The sequence below is a fragment of the Carcharodon carcharias genome, chromosome 9 (assembly GCF_017639515.1).
Source record: "Carcharodon carcharias isolate sCarCar2 chromosome 9, sCarCar2.pri, whole genome shotgun sequence".
Lineage (NCBI taxonomy): Eukaryota > Metazoa > Chordata > Chondrichthyes > Lamniformes > Lamnidae > Carcharodon > Carcharodon carcharias.
The window spans coordinates 121699542-121725039 of NC_054475.1; the positions used below are offsets into that span (position 1 = coordinate 121699542).

At 43.1% G+C, this 25498-nt stretch overlaps 1 protein-coding gene across 10 annotated transcripts in view; it reads left to right on the forward strand.

The window, feature by feature from the left end:
- LOC121282588 (lysophosphatidic acid receptor 4-like) overlaps positions 1–25498 on the forward strand; it is a 58487-nt gene that overhangs the window by 24935 nt on the left and 8054 nt on the right. Inside the window, exon 1 of one of the 10 annotated variants that reach the window (XM_041196350.1) lies at positions 24783–24801. The exons of the other annotated variants lie outside the window; for them this stretch is intronic. The gene's annotated coding sequence lies outside the window, so the exon portion shown is untranslated. Of the gene's footprint in view, positions 1–24782; positions 24802–25498 lie in introns of those variants that run through there. 10 annotated transcript variants of the gene reach the window in all.

The following is a 25498-nucleotide window of genomic DNA, read 5'->3' on the forward strand; positions in this document are numbered from 1 at the left end:
ACCCCCTACTCCTCAACCCCCTCCTATGGCACCACCGCATGCCCACGCAAAAGATGCAACACCTGCCCCTTCACTTCCTCTCTCCTCACCGTCCAAGGGCCCAAACACTCCTTTCAAGTGAAGCAGCATTTCACTTGCATTTCCCCCAACTTAGTCTACTGCATTCGTTGCTCCCAATGTGGTCTCCTCTACATTGGAGAGACCAAACGTAAACTGGGCGACCGCTTTGCAGAACACCTGCGGTCTGTCCGCAAGAATGACCCAAACCTCCCTGTCGCTTGCCATTTTAACACTCCACCCTGCTCTCTTGCCCACATGTCTGTCCTTGACTTGCTGCATTGTTCCAGTGAAGCCCAACGCAAACTGGAGGAACAACACCTCATCTTCCAACTAGGCACTTTACAGCCTTCCGGACTGAATACTGAATTCAACAACTTTAGGTCGTGAGCTCCCTCCCCCATCCCCACCCCCTTTCTGTTTCCCCCTTCCTTTTTTTTCCAATAAATTATATAGATTTTTCTTTTCCCACCTATTTCCATTATTTTTAAATATTTTAAAATCTTTTATGCTCTCCCCACCCTCACTAGAGCTATATCTTGAGTGCCCTACCATCCATTCTTAATTAGCACATTCGTTTAGATAATATCACCAACTTTAACACCTATGTGTTCTTTTGTTCTATTGTTGTTGACATCTTTTGATGATCTGCTTCTATCACTGCTTGTTTGTCCCTACAACCACACCACCCCCTCCACTTCTCTCTCTCTCTCTCTCTCTCTCTCTCTCCGCCCCCCCCACACACCTTAAACCAGCTTATATTTCAACTCTTTCTTGGACTCGAACTCAAGTTCTGTCGAAGGGTCATGAGGACTCGAAGCGTCAACTCTTTTCTTCTCCGCCGATGCTGCCAGACCTGCTGAGTTTTTCCAGGTAATTCTGTTTTTGTAATGAAACAAAATGTGGGTCTAAAAGAGGAGTAAATTGGATTAGCAGAATCAACACCAATGACTGCCTTCTGAAGAAAAATGTGTGCAGAACTTATGAACTTGTTGAATTCCATGTTGAGCTCAAAAGGCTGCAATGTGCCCAATGGAAAGATGAGATTCTTATCCTCAAGTTTAGATTAGTTTCATTGGAATGGTGTAGGAGGCCAAGGGGCAGAAAGGTCCGAGTGGGAGCGGGTGGAAAAATAAAATAACAGATGACCAGAAGCTTGGAGTCATGCCTTTGAACTGAACGGAGGTTAATGCCATTGCCCAATCTGTGCTTCATCTCCTGAACGTAGAGGAGACTACATTGTGAGTAGCAAATGCAGAATACTAAATTGGAAAAGTATACAAGTAAATCACTGTTTCAGTTGGAAGGAGTGTTTGGGCCTTGGATGGTGAGACAGGAAGAGGTAAAAGGGCAGGTGTTGCATTTCCTGCACTTATATGGAAACATGCAGTAGGAAGGGGAGGCCATGTTGGGATGATTGAGGAGTGGTCCAGGGTGTTACAGAGGGAACTGTCCCTTTGGAATGCTGAAAGGGGAGGGTGGGGAAAGATGTGTTCGGTGGTGGCATCACACTGGAAGTGGCAGAGAATGATCCATTAAATGTGAAGGATAGTGGAGCTGAAGGTGAAGGCAAGGTAGGGGTGGGGAACAGTCTATTGTGGTTTTGGGAGGGGAAGAGATGAGAGCAGAAGTATGAGAAATGGAACAGACATAGTTGAGAGTCCTGTCAGTCATAGCGGGGTGGGGGGTTGGAATTCTCAGCTGAAGAAAAATATGGCATATCAAAAGCACTGGTTTGGCTAGAACAGAAGCAACAGTGCCGGAGAACCTGCAGGAAAAGAAGCCATGTGGGAGGAAGTGTAGTCAAGGCAGCTGGCAGTGAAGTTAGAATGAATATTGGTCAACAGCTATCCCTAGAAATGGAGAAATCGGGCAGGACTTTTCCCTTCTGAGTCAGGAAGTGTGATTCGGGCTATTTCCCGACATTGATTTCCCTACTTCTAAAAGTCAGCCCATTCACTTGGAATTTTCAACTTCCAAAGTTAGGGTAAGGCTGGAGTCATGACCGCCACCTCTTGATGCAGGCAAGAGGTAGGAAGGGTGGTGGGCAATTCCAAGGCCGACAGGTTAGAAGGCCTATATCCATTCACTGGGACGTGGGCCCAGTTCTTTAAGTGGTTACTAGACCACTAGCCCTCACATCCCATGTCTCCTCCATGCTCCCCATGTCCCCATACACTCTCCATGACCACTCACCCAGTAGCCACTATGTACAGAACCCATGAGCCATATATTAACACTAGGAAGTCTTTGAAAAGCTCAAGGAATAAAAGAAAAACAGCCATTCAAACTCTGGTTGAAAAGAATCTCCTCTTAGAAGCTCAATAAAATCAATCAAACACAGCCGTTGAAGGTCCCCTTGAAAAAACATTCTCATCTCAAGTGCTTATTTAGCTGTCAAGTGAAAATTAATTCAAGAACTACTTCAAACTTTAATCCTATTATCTGCATATAAAACTGTCAAAGCAAGCACACAGACTCTCCGCATCTGATTCAACAACCCCTGTTGAGCTAATTCTATTATTGAGGCTTGGAGCTCAGTCAAGCATTCATAATGGGATTACATTGCATAGCTGAATGAACAGATCCTACAGAGCTCAATACAATAGAGTCTTTTAAGTTGGTGATCATATGTCCAGCCATCTGCTCTTTTTGCTTTTTTTTAAGCCTCAATGGAGTTTCAAGCAAAGAACTCTGGCGTTTGTTCAGTTTTTTTACTCAAAGTCTGAAAAGATCTCTGGACTTTAAGTCAACCTAACTCAAACCAGTGTCCATATGACCCATTTAAGTTAGATTCCCAATACTGTTGAATGCAGGAGAGCACTTTATCCACTAGATAAATTACTCTGCATGTGAACACTTACACAATGCTGGTTATTTTAATGGTAATGTAATTTTTTAAAGGAGGGAGCCCTATAACCAATCATTGCATTGCATATTTATCATAGTGCACCATTACATTATGAAATTTGAAGTTGGCAACAACTTTAAACTTTCCTGTCAAAATGTGTCCTCCTCCACTCCAGGAGTCTGCCAAGGCTCATGATTGATTTACCTGGTGTGGTTCCCATAGTCTTCGGGAATCTACCTACCTCAAGCAAAATACCAATGTCATGGAAAATTGTATTTGCAGCAGGCATCTACATGGTGACTCCAATATCACTTTACTTGAATGTCGAGTCACAACCCACCACATTTCGCACCCCAGTGAAAATGATGTCCATCTTGAATGGCCTGGTAAGTAAAATTATGGTCCTGCACACCTCCACTTTGGGCATCTTGACATGGGTTTGCTTAGTGTCGGCGTTGGAGTTGGGGGCGGTGGTAGTATCTGACCCGGAGCTGAGGAAGGGATAAGAGGAAAAGAGTTGGAGATAGACCATGTGAAGGCAAGGGAAGGATGGAAGGTGGGAGCAAAGTTGATTCTGTTATAAATGAATTGAAGTTTGAATTGCTAAAAACAGATCATCCCATTGTCTTTGCCTCCATCATATACAAATGCATTTTCCATTTAACTCTGACTCAATATCCTTTATTGAGCTTTGTTTTGTAGGAAAAACATTTACAATGTGTCAACTTGGTTCAGTTGGACACCTTTCCACCTCTGAGTCAGAAGGCTGTGGTTTCTAGTCCTTGTGGTGTTCTGTGAGCTGCGCCATTAGAGATGCTAACTTTTAGATCGGATGTTAAACCAAAGTCCCTATCTGCCTGTTCAGATGTATGCAAAAGAACCCTTAATAAACATACAATAAAGCACAGAGTCCTCCTTACTGTCCTTTCAAGTGAAACCACCATAAAACCAAAAATAATTAGTCATCCGTCTCAACTACTCGTAGTGGGACCTTGCTATGTGCAAACTGTTGCTGTATTTGTCATAAAATAGGGATTACAGTAATGATTGAAAGAATATAAAGCATTTTGAGGATGTAAAAAGGCACTACATGAACATAAGTTTATTGTTCTTCCTCTTTTAATACATCAACCTGATTTTTGGACTTATTCCTGCAACAGAAGTGCTTAATAGTATAGCTTTATAGACTCAATAGAAGCCAATTTCAAATAAGGGGCATGGTTCACTAAAGAATATTGCAGCTCAAAAATCTTTGCCACTCCTCTCTTGAAACTTCATCATTTAATGCTGGTAGTTTGCAGAATATATTTTTAACAGCTAGCTTAACACATCAAAGTGCCCCGGGCCTATTGATGAACAGATAGTTTCAATTCCTGTTCTTTATCGCATTTCTATTTTCACGGTGAAAGGTAACAAAATGCTTCACTTATTGAACTAGCATTAGAAATTGGTGGGAAGCACTGGGTGTGGAACGTGTGCTTGAAGATGTCAGGCCGAGATTCACTGCAAATTAGGCCTCATCTCCATAAAGTTGGCAAACCCCACAGGCCAGTTAGGGCCCTGATAAATTCATGATGCGCAGCCATACGTCCTGGGATGGGTTTTGAGGTGGACTGGAGAGGCTAAGAGTCTGGGTAGGCAGCCGCTCGCTGTATTGCTGATACTAAGGTTTTGAAAAAAAAATTACTTACCCTTCCATATGGGGCCTCAAGCCTGGAGTGAGTTGGCTGATCTTAACATGGATGACAATATGTGATAATTATGGTTTTATGGAATGTGTGGTATACATTAAGAAGGATGTTAAAAAGGAAGATCACATGATCTTGTGTAACCAATAGAGGAGTAGCCAGGCTACCTCTGTAGTCAGTAGTCTGGAGATAGGGTTTGATGTGAAAGCACACAAGTGTAGCTGATAAGTACCTTTTCTAAATAAACAATGTGTTCCACCTAAGAAGTGTCTGCTGACCAACTCTGTCCATTGTACCAATTCTGCCATCCCACGACAAGCGTGCAACTGGAATTCATAAGTCCCAAACAATAACACCACAGGAGTCTTCAGTGTTCCCTGGTTGGAAAGGGCCAAATCAGCCCAATCCTCCTACCCACTTAAACAAATCCTTTTAGAAAGTCTTATCTCTGTGGACCTTAGGTGAGATCAGGTTCATACCTGGTTGCAATGCTTGACATAGATAAATGGCCAGATGACACTCCCTATCTAGATTCCTATATAGGGAATAACCATCTGGGCAGTTTATTGGGGGTTCATTCAGCACTGGTATAAATGTACCTTAGCAAATTATCAACCCCCATCAGGAGAGGAAAGAAACAAAATGTAGGAAGCAGTTTCTGAATAGATGCTGTTAATTTAATTACTTCCTTGCAGCTAGATTTTATAGCTTATTTTTTAAAATAAGCAAAATGTTGTCATGCTAACAAGTATAGCAGTTTAAGGAGTCAGCTTATTAGAGAAAACAGAGCGGAGGCAGTCAAAAAGCATTACAGTGGCAAATCTAAAGTAAAGAGCTTATTTTTTCACCATATCCGTTTAGTGAAAGATTTTACTTTAAAGAACAAAACTCTACAGGTCAACTACAAACTGCATCTTGACCTGGTCTCGGTCTGGACTGTTCCTAAAATACACCGGCTGAAGAAGAGACACTGACACAGCACGGTGTTTAAAAGTCTAGGCAGTGTTTAAGTAAACTGCCAACTCTGGCTATTTCCCAACCAGGACTGAGTTCCCTTTAAGAGCAGAGTAACAATGATTGCAATGCAGTGACTATTAGGATCATAGCATTCTAGTAAAGGAAGCCATTCGACCTATTATGCCTGAGTCAGCTCTTTGAAAGAGCTCTCTAGATAGTTCCACTTCCCAGCTCTTTCCACATTCCCTGCAACATTTTCCTTGGCAAGTATTTATTTAATTCCCTTTGAAAGTTATGATCAGATCTGCCTCCATCACCCTTTCAGGCAGTGCACGCTGAATCACTATGTACAGAGAATAATTCTCTCAGTTACTTTTTAATCTGTTTGCTCTGGATATGGTCATACATATTTGCATGCTTTAAATATCTAGATATAATTCATTTTATTGTGTGTATTATACCTCACAGTAACATATGTTCACTATAGATAGTTACTAAGCACATTTTACTTAAGACTCATGATGGTCACGATAAGGTTGCCTGTTTCAAGTAAACACTTGGCTACTTGGCTACCTCTTCACTATTACACTGGTGAGATTTCATTTTCTGTGGATTCTTCATTTGGCTACCCTTCTAATTTTTGAGTGATATTTTTCATTGGAGTTGAGACTTCTCTTTATTTGTTCATGGAATGTGAGCATCACTGACAAGGCCAGCATTTATTGTCCATCCCTAATTGCCCTTGAGAAGGTAGTGGCGAGCCAACTTCTTGAATCACTGAAGTCCATGTGGCGTGGGTACACCCACAGTGCTGTCTGAGAGGAAATTCCAGGATTTTGATCCAGCAACGGTGAAGGAACAGCAATATATTTCCAAGTCAGGATGGTGTATGGCTTGGAGGGGAACTTGCAGGTGGTGGTGTTCCATGTGTCTGCTTCTAGGTGGTAGAGGTGGCAGGTTTGGAAGGTGCTGTCGAAGGAGCTTTGAGTTGCTGGAGTGCATCTTGTAAATGGTACACACTGATGCCATTGTGTGTTGGTGGAGGGAGTGAATACTTAAGGTGGTGGATGTGGTGCCAATCAAGTGGGCTGCTTTGTCCTGAATGTTGGAGCTGCACTTATCCAGGCAAGTGGAGAGTATTCTACCACACTCCTGACTTATGCCTTGTAGATGGTGGATAGGTAAAAGCAAAATACTGAGAATGCTGGAAATCTGGAACAAAAACAGAAAATGCTGGAAAAACACAGCAGTCTGCAGCATCTGTGGAGAAAGAAATAGAGTTGACGTTCCGAGTCTGTATAACTCTTCTTCAGAGCTAAAGAGCAGTAGAAATGTGGTGAAATATATACTGTTTAAGCAGAGGTGGCAGGAGTTGGGGGTAGCAGGTGAAGCTGGATCGAAGGCCAGCGGTAGGTGGGGGCAAAGGAGAGATTAACAAAGATATCATGGACAAAAGGTTAATGGAGTGGTACTGGCTAAAGGAGGTGCTGATAGTGGCATTAAGGCAAGAAAGCAGAAGTGATAATAGCAGAACAAGGACAAGCACTCTGAAAAGAACAACATGGACAAGTAATAGATGGCTCTAGTGAGGGTGGGGTGGGTGGCGGGGGTACTGGTGGGGAAAAAAGGTGTTTGAAAATGTGACTAAAAGGAGATAAAAGAAGGGGATAAAGCAATGGATTAAAAAAAAATGTGGATAAAAAATTAAAATGAATATTGGAAAAAAGGGATAAGAAAGGGGTGTAAACAGAGGAGAGAGTTCATGGTCTGAAGTTGTTGAACTCAATGTTAAGTCCGGAAGGCTGTAAAGTGCCTAATCGGAAGATGAGGTGCTGTTCCTCCAGTTTGCATTGAGCTTCACTGGAATATTGCAGCAGGCCAAGGACGGACATGTGGGCATGAGAGCAGGGTGTGTTGAAATGGCAAGCAACAGGAAGCTCCGGGTCATGTTTATGGACAGACCGAAGGTGTTCCACAAAGCAGTCACCCAGTCTGTGTTTGGTCTTTCCAATGTAGAGGAGACCACACTGGTTTAAAGCGAATACAGTAGACCAAACTGAAGGCAGTTCTGCTTCACCTGAAAGGAATGTTTGGGCCCTTGAACGGTGTGCAGGGAAGAGGTAAAGGGGCAGGTGTTGCACCTCCTGCGATTGCATGGGAAGGGGATGAGGTGTTGGCGATAATGGAAGAGTGGACCAGGATATACCGGATGGAATAGCCCTTATGGAATACTGACGGGAGGGGCGGTGAGGGGAAGATGTGTTTGGTGATGGCATCATGCAAGATTTGGCGGAAAGGGCGGAAGATGATCCTTTGAATACGGGAGGCTGGTGGGGTGAAAAGTGAGGACAAGGGGGACCCTATCATGGTTCTGGGAGGGAGAGGAAGGTGTGAGGGCAGAGGCGCAGGAGATGGGTCAGACACGGTTGAGGGCCCTGTCAATCTCAGTGGGTGGGAAACCTCGGTTAAGGAAGACATGCCAAAAGTGCCATTTTGGAAAGTGGCATAATCGGAACAGATGCGACAGAGGCGAAGGAACTGAGAGAGGTGGTGGACAGGCTTTGGACAGTTGGGAGGTGAGTTACTCACTGCAAGGTTCCTAGCATCTGACCTGCTCTTGTAGCCATATATGGTTAGTCCAGTTCAGTTCCTGGTCAGCGGCAACCCCAACACTGTTGGTGGGTAATTTAGTGATGGTAATGTCATTGAGCGTCAAAGGGGTGATGGTTAGATTCCCCCCTGTTGGAGATGGTTATTGCCTGGCACTTGTGTGGTGCTAATGTTACTTGGCACTTATCAGACTATGCTTGGATGTTGTCGAGGTCTTGTAAGTGAACCCGGACTGCTTCAGTATCTGATGATTAAGAACGGTGCTGAACATTGTGCAAACATCACCACTTCTGACCTTATGATGGAGAGAAGATCATTGATAGAGATGGTTGTGCCTAAAACAATGCTCTTAGGAACTCTTGCGGCAATGTCCTGTGACTTTGGTGATTGTGTCTCAATTACCACATCCACCTTCTTTTGTGGTAGCTATGACTCCCAGAGTGGAGTGTTTTCCCTCTGATTCCCTTTGAGTTCAGTTTGTTGGGGCTCTTTAATGCCACACTTAGTCAAATGCTGCCTCAATGTCAAGGCCAGTCACTCTCTCACCTTATGCCTGGAATTCAGCTTTTTTGACCATGTTTGGTCAAGGTCCTAATGAAGTCTAGAGCTAACTGGTCCTGGTCAAATTCACACTGAGTGTCAGTGAGCAGATTTTTGCTGAGTGGGTTCCACTTGATAGCACTATTAATGACATCACTTCGCTGATTGAGAGTAGACTGATGGGGCGGTAATTGGCTGGGTTGGATTTGTCCTGCTTTTTGTGTACAGGACATACCTAGGCAATTTTCCATATTGCCGGGTGGATGCCAGTGTTGTAGCTGTACTGGAACAGCTTGGCTAGGGGTATGGCAAGTTCTGGAGCACAAGTCTTCAGCACTATTGCCAGAATGTTGTTAGGACCCTTTGCCCTTGCTGCATCCACTGCCTTCAGCTGTTTCAGTGAATCAAACTTGCTGTAGATTGGCAATTGTGATGCTCAGGACCTCAGGAGGAGGCTGAGATGGATCATGCGCTCAGTACTTCCAGCTGAAGCTGGTTAGAAATGTTTCAGCCTTGTCTTTTGTACTGATGTGCTGGGCTCTCCCATCATTGAGAATTGTGGAGCCTGCTTTGTTTCAATGTGCACCACACTCACAACTAGATGTGACAGGATTGCAGAACTTTGCTCTGAACCGTTGGTTGTGGGTAGCTCGGTCCGTCACATGTTCTCAATGCATTGAAATTAAGTGTTCCTTCCATTTGCCACAAGCTGATGGGTTCAAATCTGGGCAGAGATTATTATTGATTACAGCCTCAAGTCAAGATTTGGGCAGTAGGATTAATTACAAACATTAACCTTGCTTTGTGCAAGGCTCCAACACTAATTGGACATCAGCGATTCATCCTGCCATGGGGAACTCCCTCAGGATATGGTAACCTTTGCCCTTGAGATTGGATGTGGCCTATAATGCAGCATTATTCTCATCAGGGTGAGGGGAAAAAGCCAAATGCACCACACCCATTTACCCTGGTCAGGGACCTTGTGTTTGAACTTAGGGTCTGTAATCATGAATTCAATTGTCCATGAATCATAAAGTCCAACATTCTGGTATCCATGAATACATCTCCAAAGAATAAATTCCATCTTCATGTATATATTATGGATGGAAAGTGCATGATTGCTAAGTAATTATAAGTCTATTTGGAATTTGTTTCAGATGAAGAGGAAAAACACTGTCCAGATATTTAATTGCTGGAACCTGGATCCACATCTAGACAGAACTGACAGAATGAAAGTTTTCTCTGTCTGTTGGCAGTAAAGGTCTTGTGTGAAATATGTTTGGGCCTGAATTTCAATCCATTTCCGATGCAGGCCTGGACTTGCAGCACAAACCTGTGCCTAATTTATTACTAACAGGCAGTCTGACTCGGAGGCCACAGGTGGGTAGTGTGGGAACTGGAAAGCTGCCAAATTGCTGCAGTAGGCCGTGCTCCTCTGAGAGGCTAGTTTGAGGCATGTTGTTGGCAGAGTATACAGTGCTTTTACTGTACATCTAACAGCGCTGAAGCTGACCTGAGAGCATTTGATGCTGACAGTTTGCCGAGAAAGCAAGTATTCATTTCCTCAGCATCAACATCCCTCCACTTGAGCAAAAAAATTGACAAAAAAAACACAAGAAAATTTCAGCCAACGAAGTACCCACTGCAGCTTCAACATAATCTGCTAGCAGAATTGCTGAAAATGCAAAGATTATTTTTTAAAAGTTTCATCGATTTATTTATCGAGCCAGAAGTGAAGCGTTAAATTCATTTATTTTCATTTTGTTTGTGACTTGCTTGAGACACCTGCAGTTATATTTTTTTAACAAAGAAATGCTGCTGTAAAGAATTAACAAAATATGTGTTCAAAGCCATCCTCATCCTTTCTTGCTTTGCAAGCTTAATGGATTTTAAATGGCCCAACATCATGATCCCAGGAGATGTTGGTCCAGATGGTCTGTAAGTGCAATAGGAAGTACCAGAACATCATAGATTAAGAGATAGTCACATCAACTTGTATACTTAGTGGAACTTGATACTCCAAAATTATAGTGTTTATTCATTGGTACTCTGTAACTAGTCTGTAATGGTCTGAACCTCTCAGTTAATTTGCTGAGCTACTATCAAAATATTTGTGTGTGACATTAAGGAAGAAGGCAACTTTAAATTGTCGCTTAAAGAAACCAGTTCTTTTGGTGTTATTAAGACCAATCTGGAAAAGAAATTAAGTGATTACAAGCTCTAAGCAATCAAACATAGTATGTTAATTGGGTGGAAGAAGAAGCTGTATTTTTAGCTGAAGCTATTGTTTTAAATGAAAACTCCAGCTGAGGTCTCTGATCAATTAATCCTCATTAGACATGTCTGACCCTGGCATGAGCACACTTCCTGTTATCTAAGCAAATGCTGGGCTTTACCCTTGTTTTTAAAAATTCTTTGTTTAGCTTTCACCCCCTCCCCCTCCCCCCCCCATTGATTGAAGGAGATGTTGAATTAATAAAATTTCTTCTGGAAGACAAAAATTAAATCGGGTGGGGGGGGAGAAAATGAGTTGACTCATTCAAGATTTGCACTAAAAGCTAAAGAAAATGAAAGAAATAATACCTTTTGTTTTGGAAAATCAGGCTTAAAAAAAAATCAATGCCACATCTGTTGATGGAAAGGCCCAGCTAGATGCCAAAAATGCTTGCTAAGCTGTTATTTCATTTCAGCACATATCCTGTTTCAGGATGAGTGAAACTTGAGGTGCAATCAAAATGGGCTTGAATCAAGTGTCATCAATTCAAGGGTCTGCAGCAAACTTCATGTCCATTCAGCCAAGAATCCTTTTCTATGGAGAAATCTTTGAAATAATGATTTCATCCTCCCTTTCCCTTATTATTGGAATTTTGTTTCATGTGCAATCCTCCTGCTCTCTCTCCCATCAACTTTGATGTTCATGTTGTGCAATAAACATGCATTAAACTATTGGACATCTACATTCAAAGTGACCTCAAATGGAATTACCAAGTAAGTGAAACGTATTGTGACCAAGTGAGAGAGGATGAACTGGCTCCCTTCTATTCAACCTCCCCAGAGAGAGAGACTTCCTATTTCTGTGGCAGATTTGGATTAGCTGGTTTCTTGGATGCGGTCAGATATAGAAGAAGGTGTGATAATTACGAGATCTCAGTTTGCTGGTAGGCCTCTGGTTCTTGAACCAGGCAACACACTTATTCCAAAGGGGAGGGGGAGCCCTCAGCTTGTTTCCTCTGCTGAAGATTTTCTGGACACTGCCCGTGCCACTTGCAATCTTTCTCTAGTGGGCTGACAGCCTTCCCTTGAAATACTTCACCCAATGTGTATTTCCAAGAGCTTTTGGGTGTGTCTGTCTGTGGTCACCATTGTTTCAATATGCAGTACTTTGCATTTTTAATGTCTCTTCCTGTGATCGTTATGAGTTTCAATGGATGTCCGAGTTATAGGAAGTGTCTCTCTCTTCACACTCCCCTAGGGGTGATTTGTTAGTTTCTCACTCACCTCCAGCTTGGAATGTGGCTTTGCATTTTTAAGCAGCTTGTTATGTCTCAGTTCAAACTGCAAAAATTCCAGTCAGTTAAAAGTTGAAAAATCATATTTTCAAAACTAAGGGGCATAGCCTCGTAACACCTCCCCATCGCACAGAAATGAAATGAGATTCACTCTTATTTCATTGTAAGATATAAAAACACAAAATTTAAAAAAAAACACATCCACTTTAATTCACTGTTTTAGCCCTGGTCTGGATTATCCCAACAGTTCTAACTGGGTCCCTAAGTTCTAGAATACAATCACATTCGATTTCCCTGCAATGTGGGTGATTTTTAGGTGATCTAATTGGAGAAACAAACTCAACGGAATAAGCTTTGCTACTCTGCACGGGCCAGTGAACTGGGATTTTAGGGGCGCACGCAGTATTGATAGGAGCACTAACACGTAATCTCCTGGGTGAAAAGTTTGGGCCCTGTCATGTTTGCCTGTTTTTCTTCATGGCTCTTTGGGACATTTTTTAAGTGTTCTCGAACCACATCACAGGCTTTCCTGAGTCGCTCACGGAACACAGTTACATAGTCTGACATGGAGACTTCCTCCTTCTGTCCTAAAAATCTCTCCATGATTAGTTTCAGTGGCCTCTCACTTGGTGCCTGTAAACTAAATCAATCTGAGTAAAACTGGTGGACTCATTGGCGGCGGACAGAAGAAAACCTAGTCCTTTATCCCAGTCATGGGGGCACTCGTGGCAGTATGCCCTGATCATTGTTTTTAGGGTCTGGTGATACCGTTCTAGCGTCCCGTGACTGCAGGTGATACTTTGAAAACTGGTCACACCCAGGCTACCAATGACTTCCAGGAAGACTCGTGACATGAAATTTGAGCCCTGATTTGACTGGATCTCGGTGAACAGCCTATACCAGGTAAAAAAATTCCCTCGCCATTGTTTTGGCAGATATGGCTCTAATGGGAACAGCCCCTGGGAAGCGGGTAGCCACATCCATGATGGTAAGGATATACTGGTAGCTCCTTCCCCACACAGTCCACTAGCACCTTGCTGAATGCTTCCGCAAAAGCCGGCACAGGAATCATAGGGGCAGGTTTCACTGCAGACTAGGGTTTTCTCACAACCTGGCAGGTTCTGCAAAACCTATATATCTTGTGGAAGTGTGGCCAATAAAAATGCTGGCTGATGCTGGCCTGGGTTTTTTCTATACCAACATGTCCAGCCATTGGGAATTTGTGTGACAGCCTTAATATTTCCCCATCGTACCTTGGGGCCACCACTACCTGGTGGGATCACTGTCCACTCTTCGTTTGCAGGTCTGTGAGCAGGTCTCCACTTCCTCATCAGCACCTCACTTTTAATGTTGTAACATTCAGGGATTGCCTCTGCCTCAGCCTGAGCTAACTTGTTTAACAATGGGTCAATTTGCTGAGATTAAATCAAGGAAGATCTACTTATTACCTCCCTTGGGGTCCACTAGACTCCCAAAAAAAGATCTCAGATAACCAGACAGTAAGGTCACCTGTCTGCAGTGCCACTTCAGCGTCCTCTGACAGAGTTTGTCTGGTCATTGACCAGGTTACCACAGTCAGAGAAAATGTCAGGCACTTGCCTCTGCAGCTTTCTGTCTCCCTGACCTCTCTTGGCTTCTGAGAGTACTGGGGGTGCTATTGCTTTTGATCTTGCCAGGTCATTGCTGAGAAGCATGTCAACCCCGTCCAAAGGGAAACTGCAGATGACTCCCATGGTCACCGGTCCTGACACAAGGTTGCACTCCAGATGCGCCAGGTATAAGGGGATGGGCATGTACCCTCCTTCAATACCCTTTACCAACACCTTGGCACTTACTACACTCTGGTGGAAAGGTCATACCTTTTCCAGCAATTGGGTTTTGCTGGCCCCTGTATCGCTCAATATCACTGTAGGCTTGTCCGCCTCGCTCTGGGGAAATGTAGCCACACTTCCTTTTGATACAAAATGCTTGAGAGTTTTAAACTCAACCATACTCTCAGTAGTGCATCTACAGGGACTTGCTGCTGCAATCAGAACCATAGCCTGGTCTGCTATGCTTTCTGTCTGCCTCCCATTTTCTGCCCAGGGTTTGCATGCCCCAACAAATCCCTGTAACCTCCAGCATTCGGCACACAGGTGTCCTGCCTTGTGGCAGTTAAAACACACCAGGCTTCTTGGCCTCACTCCTCACCTCTGAGTGAGGCCAAGCCTGAGCACCTCCTCAGCACCATCCTTTCTGACCTGAAGACAGACCCCTGTGTTTCCAGCGGTCCTTTCTCTCCCAGCCCTGCCCAGTTTTCCTTCACTCTCCCCGTCATCTATCCTTCTCAGTTGTTTTGGGGGCGGTGACTAGGGAAGGGTTTCATTTGGGTTGAGGGTTTGTAGACAAGCTCAATCATCAGCCAGGATTGCTGCCTGTCTGGTCCCTGTTACACCATGTTTCTCTGAAAGTTATAATCGGGAAGAGCGTGGAGGTTTTGAACTCCTCAGAATTATTCCATGAAGGTTTTCATAGGCAACCCCAATTTAAGTGTCGGTACCCGTCGGTCAAAAGCAAGCTGCTTAAGCCATTGAAATTCCAGATTTGGCTGGTCAGGCTATTTCCTGAGGGTACAGAATTTCTGGCGCTAACTAGTACTTACTTAAACTAGCCCTTTTTGCTGCCTCATAGCTTGTTGCACTTTCCTCAGGTAGGAGAGAGTAAACCTAGTGAGCTTTTCCTGTCGGCTACTCTGCAGCAGCCTGGGCCAGTGTTGGGCTGGACACTTTAACTGCTGTGCTACCCTTTCGAAAGAGAAAAAGAAGGTGCCATCCCTTCTTCATCAAATTTGGGGATTAAATGGGCAAACTTGAATACTTCCGTCCTAAGTCTGAGCTAGGGGTGTCTTCAATGGACACAGTGGGATCCTCCCTTTTCAGCTCGAGCTGTTTTGATTTAAACTCCCTTTTCTCTTTCCTGAAATTCTCTTTCCTCCTTCTGCTCTTACCTTTCCCTCTTTTTTTTTCCACTTCCCCAAATTCCAGTTCCAATTTTTGCTGCTCCAGCCTTAATTTCTCTGCCGCTAATTTATCTGTTTCAGTGCCCTCGATTTCCCACTCTAGATGTTTCACCACACATTTAAAAATTTCTGTCTGTCTAGCTTTCAGGTGGAACTCCACCTCAAGCACATAGCTACGTTGATTAATTCCTCCAAGGACAGTGCCCTTAACTCCTCACCAGTTACCTCACCCTGTCCTATGAAAGCATTGACAGCGCATGTGGACATTTTAGCACTTTAGCAATACAGACCCTAGAATACCTTTTGCAGTTTTTAACTTTCTTTGAAGAAACAAATTACTTTCCCCAATTCCAATTCTTTCATCAGTTTGTGGGAACAAATCTGGATCCCAATTTTGTTATGACCAAGTGAGAAGGGGTGAACTGGTTCTCCTCTATTCCACCTCCTTGGGTGGCCACAACAAAGGTTTAAGCTTCTTTATCATGAAGATATACCTTTTCCAAATCGGAAGGTATTTAACTATTTAAACTGTAAGCAATAAGGAGCCAATCAGATAAGGTCGTCTTGAGTCAAAGAGCAAATTTATTAACCCCTAAACCAGAGAAAAATAATAAAAATGACATCAATTTGGCCCTCATGCAATCATTGGGCACGCGCGCACACACACGTCAAAAATAAGGGGAGTTAGAGTCCAATTAAAGAGAAGGTAAAAGAATACATGGTTAAGTGTCCTTTTGCTTGTCCTTAAGGCGTAGATTTTAAATGCTGCGGCTGATTTGAATTGGCTGGTTTCTTGGATGAGGTCAGGTATGGAAGATGTTGCAATTATTACGAGATCTCTGTCCGCCTGTAGGTTTCTGGTAGAGTTAGCTTCTCGAACCAGGCAACATTCTTATTCTGAAACAGAAAGGGGGAGAGAGAGCAACCTTCAGCCTACTTCCTCTGCTGAAGACTTTCTAGACCCTGCCTCTGTTACTTGCAATCCCTCTCTAAAGTGGCTGGCAGCCTTGCCTTTAAATACTTCACCCACTGTATGTTTCCAAGAAGTTTTCGATGGTTCTGTCTATGGCAGCCATTGTTTCAATATCCAATATTTTGCACTGTTAATGTCTCTTCCTGAGACAGTTATGAGATTCGATAAGTGTTTGGGTTATAGGAAATTTCTCTCTCATCACCGTCCCCTGAGGGGGCTTTGTTTTTCATCTTCACCTAGGGGTGTGGCCTTCTATTTTTAAGTAGTTTGCTCTGTCTCTGTTCAAATTGCAAAATTTCTAGTCAGTTAAAAGTTGAAAATCATATTTTCAAAAATACAGGGCATAGCCTCATAATGAATGCTTAAGAGAGCAAATGGAAAGCTTCAGATGATGCATCTTATCAAGCATTGCAACATATCTCATACTGACCTATTCACTGTTTAATAGTTTTGCAAGATCCATTGTTCAATTCATAGCACCTGTTTGGAATGCTGCACTTAGAAATGAGCATTTGAACAAGCTCAAAAGCATTCAGAAATGAGCCTTGAAACTGATCCTAGGGAACACGTACCAAAGCTACACTGACACAGTCAAACAATTGAATGTGTTCCTTTGCTGAAAGGTGGAAAAAGCTCTGCCTGGGCTTTGCTAAAACACTTCCCATTGTCTCTATCTTTTGCCACAAATGCATGAAAGTAAATGTGTGATAGAATTGAGAAGAAAAGACACCATTCTGCAAAATAAGTTCTAGAACAAATAGACTACGAGATAGCTCAATCCCCTACTTTATAAAATTCATAAATAGCTTGTAAATGCTTAAATCTTTAATTAACTCAATCTGATAGTGTATAATCTGCGGACATTAATACAAAATGCAGAGTGCAGGAGACCTTTCATTTTTATTCTTTATTCTGTAAATTAAGGAGACCTATGTTCTGCAACATATTGTAATCTATAAATATGAATCCTTTATTTTATTTTAATAATTGTCTATAACTATGTAATGAATTATGATTACTTGTTTTATTTGTATTGGCGTTGCAATTTGGCACCTGCTGCCACGGTGACTTTTCAATAAACCAGTATTATGAATGATCTATCTATTACCTACTGCTTATGATAGGAACTATTTAAAAAGGGAAAGGTCTATCTGTAGTAAATGGATGCTGCTCTCATTGGATTTTGTTTTAATGAGTTAATTACATGACTTTCTAATGTTATGATGTGGTAGGTGATGTGTGCCAGGAGCATCAAATCCATGAGGGAACTTGATCAAGCGGTTACAACTGTTTTGCAATTTGTATTTTGTTTCGAGATGCATGCCCTGATTTCAGAAGTAATAAGACTACTACGACTTCAGAGGTTTTTTGGAAAACTAAATTTAACATTTACTAACAAAAGAAAAGATTTCAAGCACATACATAGGTCGACAAATTACTACTATAATAACTCCTAAAACCAAAAATTAATCTGGCTTCCAGTTACACACCCGTTAAGGCAAAATTAAAAACAAATAGATTTAAACAGACGCAGGCAAAGCAACACAATACCCTGGGCAGTGAGTTTCAAAGTGAGCTTTCTCAGCTTCAATTCCTGTAGGCAGCAACTTGATGCATTGAGGCTGAAGGCTTTTCACACCTGCGTTAGATCCTAGAATGCCTTGACCTTTTACACACAGCCTCACCTCCTTTATACATATTTCTTCCTTTTTTAATGCAAATTCTATTGTTACAATGTGTTTTTGGAACTTTACCTTTCTCTTAATACAAATATTTTCATAGTACTAATTTTATCAGTAAGCTTTGAGAAAATAAGCAGATTGTTTGCTTGGCTTAGCTTCTTTTGGCTAGGTGTAACATCTTACCATCTCCTTGAAATTCAAACTTACCTAATTTATCCAAAAATGCAAATGTTCCTTACGCTTCACATTCTAAAACTTCAGCCACATTTATGTATTTAGCATTTCAAACCTAGCTGCTTGTTGATAACTCAAAGCCTCAAGACCAGTTGTCTCCAATTCCATTAAATCATGTGCGCGCGCACATAACTATTAACCCACTTTTACAATAAATCACTAATATGAAAAGTGTTATATTTTCATGACACTTTTTTGCATGGAATAGAAAATCCTCAAGAGGGATGAGGAAGTGATCCATTTATACTACCTTGCTCTCTCAGAACAGGGCAGAATGATGCAGATGAACTTTGTTCAGTATGATCTTAAAAGAAGACACTTCCATGTGGACCTACATAAACACACTGTGCAGGACTTGAAACGACCCTTGAAGGCACCTGGGCAGCTCTAAATATTAATTTCCTCATTTCCACCCAATTATTTCATAAATATCTCCACATAAACTTATATTTACATTTGATGTGAATTAGTTTTTAATTTTTTTAAGAACACAAATTCTTGCAGAAGCATTCCATTAAAATAAATCCCATGAATATCCACAAGTTACAAAATAGTGGGGCAGAGGTATGGCCAATTAATACCTGCCCAGAGATCTGCTCATGTTCTGAACCTGGAAAACAATGCATGTTCCCACCTGCCACAAGCAAGAATGCATCGTGTATTTCGGACAGTTTCCTAGAACAATATGTTTTGGTTCCAACCAAGGATCAGGCTATTTTGGGTCTGGTAATTTGTAATGAGACAGGTTTAATAAATGATCTAAGTAAAAGATCCTTTAGGAAACAGTGACCACATCACGGTAGAATTTAGCATTCAGTTTGAGTGAGGAATTTGGGTCGGAAGCAACTATGCTAAACTTAAATAAGGGTAATTACAAAGGAATGAAGGCAGAGTTGCTGGAGTGGACTGGGAAAGGAGTTCAGCAGAAAAGACAGTTGATGAACACAATTGTGTTAAGGATATAGATCATGACTCACAACAAAGATATATCCCAGTGATGAGCAAGGATTCTAGGAAGAGGATAACCCAACCATGGTTAATCAAGGAAGTTAAGGATAGTATCAGATTGAAAGAAAAAAACATACAATGTGTCAAAGATTAGTGGTAAGCCAGAGGATTGGGAGAGTTTTAAAAACCAACAAAAGACGATCGAAAAAGTAATGGAGGGAGAAAATGAACTTTGAGGGTAAACTAGCAAGTAATATAAAAATGAACTGTAAGAACTTCTTTAAATATATAAAAATCAAGGGAGAGGCCAAAGTGAGCATAGGCCCCTTAGAGAATGAGGCTAGGGTAATAATGGGAACCAGGAGTTGGCAGAGGAGTTGAATAAATATTTTGCACCAGTCTTCATGGTAGAAGACACCAAGCATTCCAAAAATACTAAATAATCAAGGGGCAAAAGGAAGTGGGGGGGAGGAAAAAATGCAGTAAGTAGCACGAGAGAAAAAGTACTGGGGAAACTAGCAACATTCATGCCACACAAGTGTCAGGCATTGACAGTCTCCAACGAGTGAGAACCCAACCATTGCCTCTTGACATTCAATGGCGTTACCATCACTGAATCCCTCACTATCAACATCCTGGGGATTACCATTGACCAAAAACTGAACTGGACTAGCCATATAAATACTGTGGTTACAAGAGCATTTCAGAGGCTAGGAATCCTGTGATAAGTAACTCACCTCCTGACTCCCCAAAGCCTGTCCACCGTCTACAAGGCACAAGTCAGGAGTGTGATGGAATACTCCCCACTTGCTTGGATAGGTGCAGTTCCCACAACACTCAAGAAGCTTTATGCCATCCAGGACAAAGCAGCCCACTTGATTGGAACCACATCCACAAATATTCACTCCCTCCACCACCAATGCCAGTAACAACAGTGTGTACTATCTACAAGATACACTGCAGGAATTCACCAAGGCTCCTTAGACAGCACCTTCCAAATTCACAACCACTACCTCTAGAAGGACAAAGGCAGTAGATAGATGGGAATACCACCAACTGGAAGTTCCCCTCTAAGTCACTCACCATCCTGACTTGGAAATATATCGCTGTTCCTTCACCGTCGCTGGATCAAAATCTTGGAACTCTGTTCCTAACAGCACTGTGAGTGTACCTACACCACATGGACTGCAGCAGTTCAAGAAGGCAGCTCACTATTACCTTCTCCAGGGAAACTAGGGATGGGCAATAAATTCTGGCCCAGCCAACAAAGCCCACATCCATGAATGAATTAAAAAAAAACAGGACTAAAGGCTAATAAGTCACCTGGACCTGATGGGTCTCATCCTAACATATAAAAGAAAGCAGCTACAGAGATAGTGGATGCACTGGTAGTAATCCTCCAAGAATCCTTAGATTTTGGAAAAATCCTAGAGGGTTGACAGTTTTCCAGTGTAACACCTTAATCAAAAAGGGAGGGAGTTTTACAAAAAAGGTAACTATAGTCCAGTTAGCTTAACATCCGTCATTGGGAAAATGTTAGAGTCTATTATAAAGGATGTAATAGCAGGGCATTTAAAAATGCATATTACAATCAAGCAGAGACAGCATGGCTTCATGAAGGAGAAATCCTGCCTGACAAATTTATTAGAATTCTTTGAGGAGGTAACAAGCAGGATAGATAAAGGGGAACCTGTAGATGTAATATATTTGGATTTCTAAAATGCTTTCAGTAAGGTACTGCACAAAAGGCTACTTAAGAAAATAAGAGCCCATGGTGTTGGGCATAGTATATTAGCATGGATAGAGGATTGACTAACTAATAGAAGATGGAGTTGGGATAAGCGAGGCTTTTTCAAGATAGCAACCTGTAACTAGTGGAGTGCCACATGGATCAGTACTGGGCCCATAATTATTTACAATATATATTAATGATTTAGATGAGGGAAGTGAATGTACTATCACTAAGTTTGCAGATGACACAAAAATAGGTGGGAAAGCAAGTGGTGAGGATGACTGTCTACAGAGGGATATAGACAGGTTAAATGAGTACGAAAAAAATTGGTGGATAGAATATAATTTGGGAAAATGTGAGGTTATGCACTGTGGCAGGAAGAACAGAGGAGCTGATTATTATTTAAATGGAGGAAGACTGCAGAAAGCTGCAGCACAGAGGGATTTGGGGGTCCTAATGCATGAATCCCAAAAAGTTAGCATACAAGTTCAGCAGCTAATATGGAAGGCAAATGGAATGTTGGCCTTTATTATAAAAATAGAAGGTCTTGCTAAAACTATACAAGGCACTAGTTAGACCACACCTAGAATACTGTGGACAGTTTTGGTCTCCGTACCTAAGGAAAGATATACTGGCATTGGAGGCAGTCCAGAGAAGGTTCACTCAGTTGATCCCAGGTATGGAGGGATACCTTATGAAGAGAGGTTGAGTAGGTTGGGCCCGTGCTCATTGGAGTTAAGAAGAATGAGATGTGACCTAGAGGCTTGACTGGGTAGATGTTGAGAGGTTGTTTCCTTTGTGGGAGAGTCTAGGATCAGAGGACATAATTTCAGAGTAAGGGGTCACCCATTTAAGACAGAGATGAGGAGGAATTTCTTCTCTCAAAGGGTAGTGGATCTGTGGAGTTCTTTACCGCAGAGGGCTGCAGAGGCTGGGTCATTAAATATATTCAAGGCTGCGATAGACTGATTTTTAAACAGTAAGGGAATTGATGGTTATGGGGTACAGACAGGAAAGTGGAGTTGAGGATTATCAGATCAGCCATGATCTCATTGAATGGCAGAGCAGACTCGATGGGCCAAATGGTGTACTTCTGCTCTTATATCTTATAGTCTGCCCTTTTCAACTTTACAAGGCATATTTCATGAGCTTTTTAGAATTAAAATTTAAACAGTTGGCTTCACAATAATTATATTGGAGACTGCAGTTTGGCTCCATGTTTGGTACTAATGTTGAACCAAAGATGCAGTGATGCAAGCTGCATGTTAGAGCAGTGGCAAGAGATAAACTAGCAAGAGAAAAGACTGATCATCTTGTCAGTTGTACAATTGTTATTGTATTTTACAGTGTGAACTGAGACAAGGCGTTGGAGGGTATAAGCAAACCCATAGGCTGGATTTCAGGTGCCCCCGCTGGGCATGTTTTCGGCGGAGAGAGGAGGGGAAGGGTAAAATATGTCCAGTGGCTAGCATGCTACCTTCCTGACCAGCCCCTGACTCAGTTCCTATAATATGCTAGGTAGGCAGGTGCTGAAATCGGCAAGCTGCCCACCCGCCATAACTGAATGCCCAATTAAAAGTCAATTAGGCTTGCTAGCAAGCCCCTGGACCTGAATAATACTCAAAATCTGGTCAGCATGGGCAGTTGGGTGAGAGAGGGGAGGCTTTTTTTTATGGCCTACATAAAAAGAGGTGGGAAGGAAATGGGGTAGCACTTTGGCAGCACCCTGCACGCATTGGGGGAACCCCTTCAATATGTCACACCTGCCCCCTCTCCCCTTCCCTGGGCTGAAGAATCCCTCCCCGTCCTAAAACCCTGGGCTTTACCTTTCCTGGAAAGTCATGATTCTCTTTAAGCTTCTTCCTTCAGTCCCAGCAGCACCCATTACTGAGCTCTGGTGCTGCTGAGACTGATGGAGCTGCTGCTCCCGAGGGCAGAACTTCCTCCCGCTGAGGGATGGAAGTCCCACTGTTGAAGAATTTAGCCCACCCCTCAGAGTTACCGCTGTGGGGCAGGTTTCCTCGATAAGCAGTCTACCATGCCCACTGCCCACCACCACTCCCCTGCCCCCTCCTGTAACTTGCATTAGAAAATGATGCTTGCTTTTGTATGATGTGCCTGCGTGGCACTGTAATGTAAATGTGCTCAGCAGAGCAAGGGTTAATGTGAGAATGGAGAATAGCCCCACCCATAGTATGATAAATAGAGTCACATGGTGACAGACTGAGAGAACAGTCAAGAAAGAATACTCTGGGACCAGGCTGCATGGAGGTAACAGCACTATGCATGACAGTAACCTGGGATCTATAAATACTTAAAGGTTAACAATAAAGGGTTCATGCTTAAACATATACAAGTCTCAAGATCTCATCATTGACATCTAAAGAACCCATATCACAACATTCGCAATTGTCACATCATTGATTCTTTTTCTGATGGCTGCAAAAATAAGTTTTGTGCCCAACACTTTAAAAATATTTGACAACATGAAATCTTTTCGTACAATGCACATTTAATACAGAATGTACATTTTTTAAAAATGTTTTATCTGTTTAAATTGAACATCGCATGCACTAAAATGACTGCATGGAACTTTTATAATAATATTCATTTTTTTGACTGTTTTGATTGGCCAATTTAAGAGGCACATTTGTTGATGGGTTTATTTGATGGGCAGTGGCTGGTGCATATGGGGCGCATGGAGTGCAAGACACACATGCAGCTGCCAATGATTGGCAGTGGGGTGTGGGATGTTGAGAACAAAAACAGCAGAAGGCAAGGGGAGCCCAATAACAGTTTCTCTGGCTGGAGAGATTGTTTCCATGAGGTATGGGATAGGGTTGTTGGTAGGGATGGGGACAGTATAGGAAGGATGGAAAGAATGGGATGGGGATAGCAGGAGAGGGATGGCATGAGAATGGTGGCATGGGAGGGTGGATGAGATGATGGAATTGGTTAAGGGTTTTAAAATGGCAGTTACAGTTCTTTATCACTTGTTATTCCGAAGCCATTCTTTGCACTAACAATGAAGATTTGGTAGATTTAAATGAAAATGCTTTAGGAAAGCAGTCTGCATTAATTCTGTAGATGAAGATGATGATAACAGTCCATACCCTTCAGAGTTTCTACACAGTCTAACTCTAATGGGCATGCCACTAAACATACTTAAACTCAAGGAAAGAGCAGCTATAAAGGGCGGTATCACCCCAAATTTGCATTAAGCGTGGTAGTGGGCGGATGAAACAACGTTTTACCCGCTGGCCGTCATAGTGGGTTTTCACAACGTATCGTCCCAAACCCGTCACATTATTTATGCACTCCCAGGAAACATGCAATTTCCATGGCAGGCGGGCTCTCATTTGCCCGCCCACCATCACCCCACCGCTGCATCACACTGGGTGCCATATTTAAAGCCCAGCTGCAAGCACACACCTCCGTGCTTAAAGGCCACCACTGCTGCACTGAAGAAATGGCTCTGGAACTGAAGACTGCAGTCCCCATGTTCAGCAGCACGTCGCTCGAGCACCTTTTGGATGCTTTCAAGTCCTCTAGCCCCTGCTCTGGCCGCAGGATGGGCAGCAGCAGCACTAACCCGGCCTGGAAGGTCAGGGCCAACGGTCTTCAAAAGAGGACAGCCACCCAATGCTGCAAGAGGATGAATGATTGCTTCCATTCCACCAGGGTAAGTCACTCTTCTCATCACTCTCAAACCCATCACACACCCACACTCACTCACTGCCGGTTCAAGGGGCATCACCATTCATTCTCTCATTGTGTCACTGTCCTCATCCCATCCATGGGACCACTCCCCACCCACACATGCCAGACATACTTATCATCTGGCCAAGCAAGCGTCCAGCTTACACCTTCTCCATCTCTATTCATGCAGGACAAGCTGGCACACAAAAATAGGGAGAGGTCGCAGACCAGTGGCAGAATGCCTGAAATCAAGTTGCTCACTGACTTTCAAAACAGAGCTATCCAGCTGGCCGGCGAGGATCTGGACCATTCCTGTGCTGACGGTGAGGTCGGTGGTGCTCTACCAAGTGAGGGTCCAGCAGTGCAACATCACTCAGCTTGGTTGTCTGATGGATGTGTTCTGTTTCACAGGCCACTGCTATGCACTAATTATCTCTCCTTGCTTTCACAGGCACATCTTATGAGCACATTGCCCTGTCTGATCCACAGCGGGTGGAGGCAGGGACTTCCAAGGTTTCTGGCATGTAGAGGACTGCTAGAGGCCAGAACTTTGCTCAGTCCGAGTCAGATGACGAGGCTTGTCACTTGGGCATGTCACAGTTGCAGGAGCTGCAAAGGCAAGCTCAGGAATATCAGGAAGGGATGTCCGCTGCACTCCTCAGGTTGCAAGGCACGATGGAGGAATCTGTCCGCCTTCACTCTGAGGTGATAGCGCCAGCATGCCAATGCACTGAGGTCAACACTGGTAGGATGTGGCCGCCATGGAGACCGTGGTCCAGGACTTTGGTCCTGCACTGCTGTGCGGGGTCAACTCCATCACCGATGCCATATTTGGCCTCCAACAGTGTCTACGCAAGACGGATCTCGGGCAGTTCAATCTCACTCCAGCTATCCCTACTCCACAAGGAGCCAGCCTGGGGCCCGCAGGCACTCATAGGGAGGAGGATCAGCAGGTGCACACTCCAGGCCCATCCATCCAATGACTCAGAGAGTGTCCAGCCCATCTGACTCCCCTCTTTC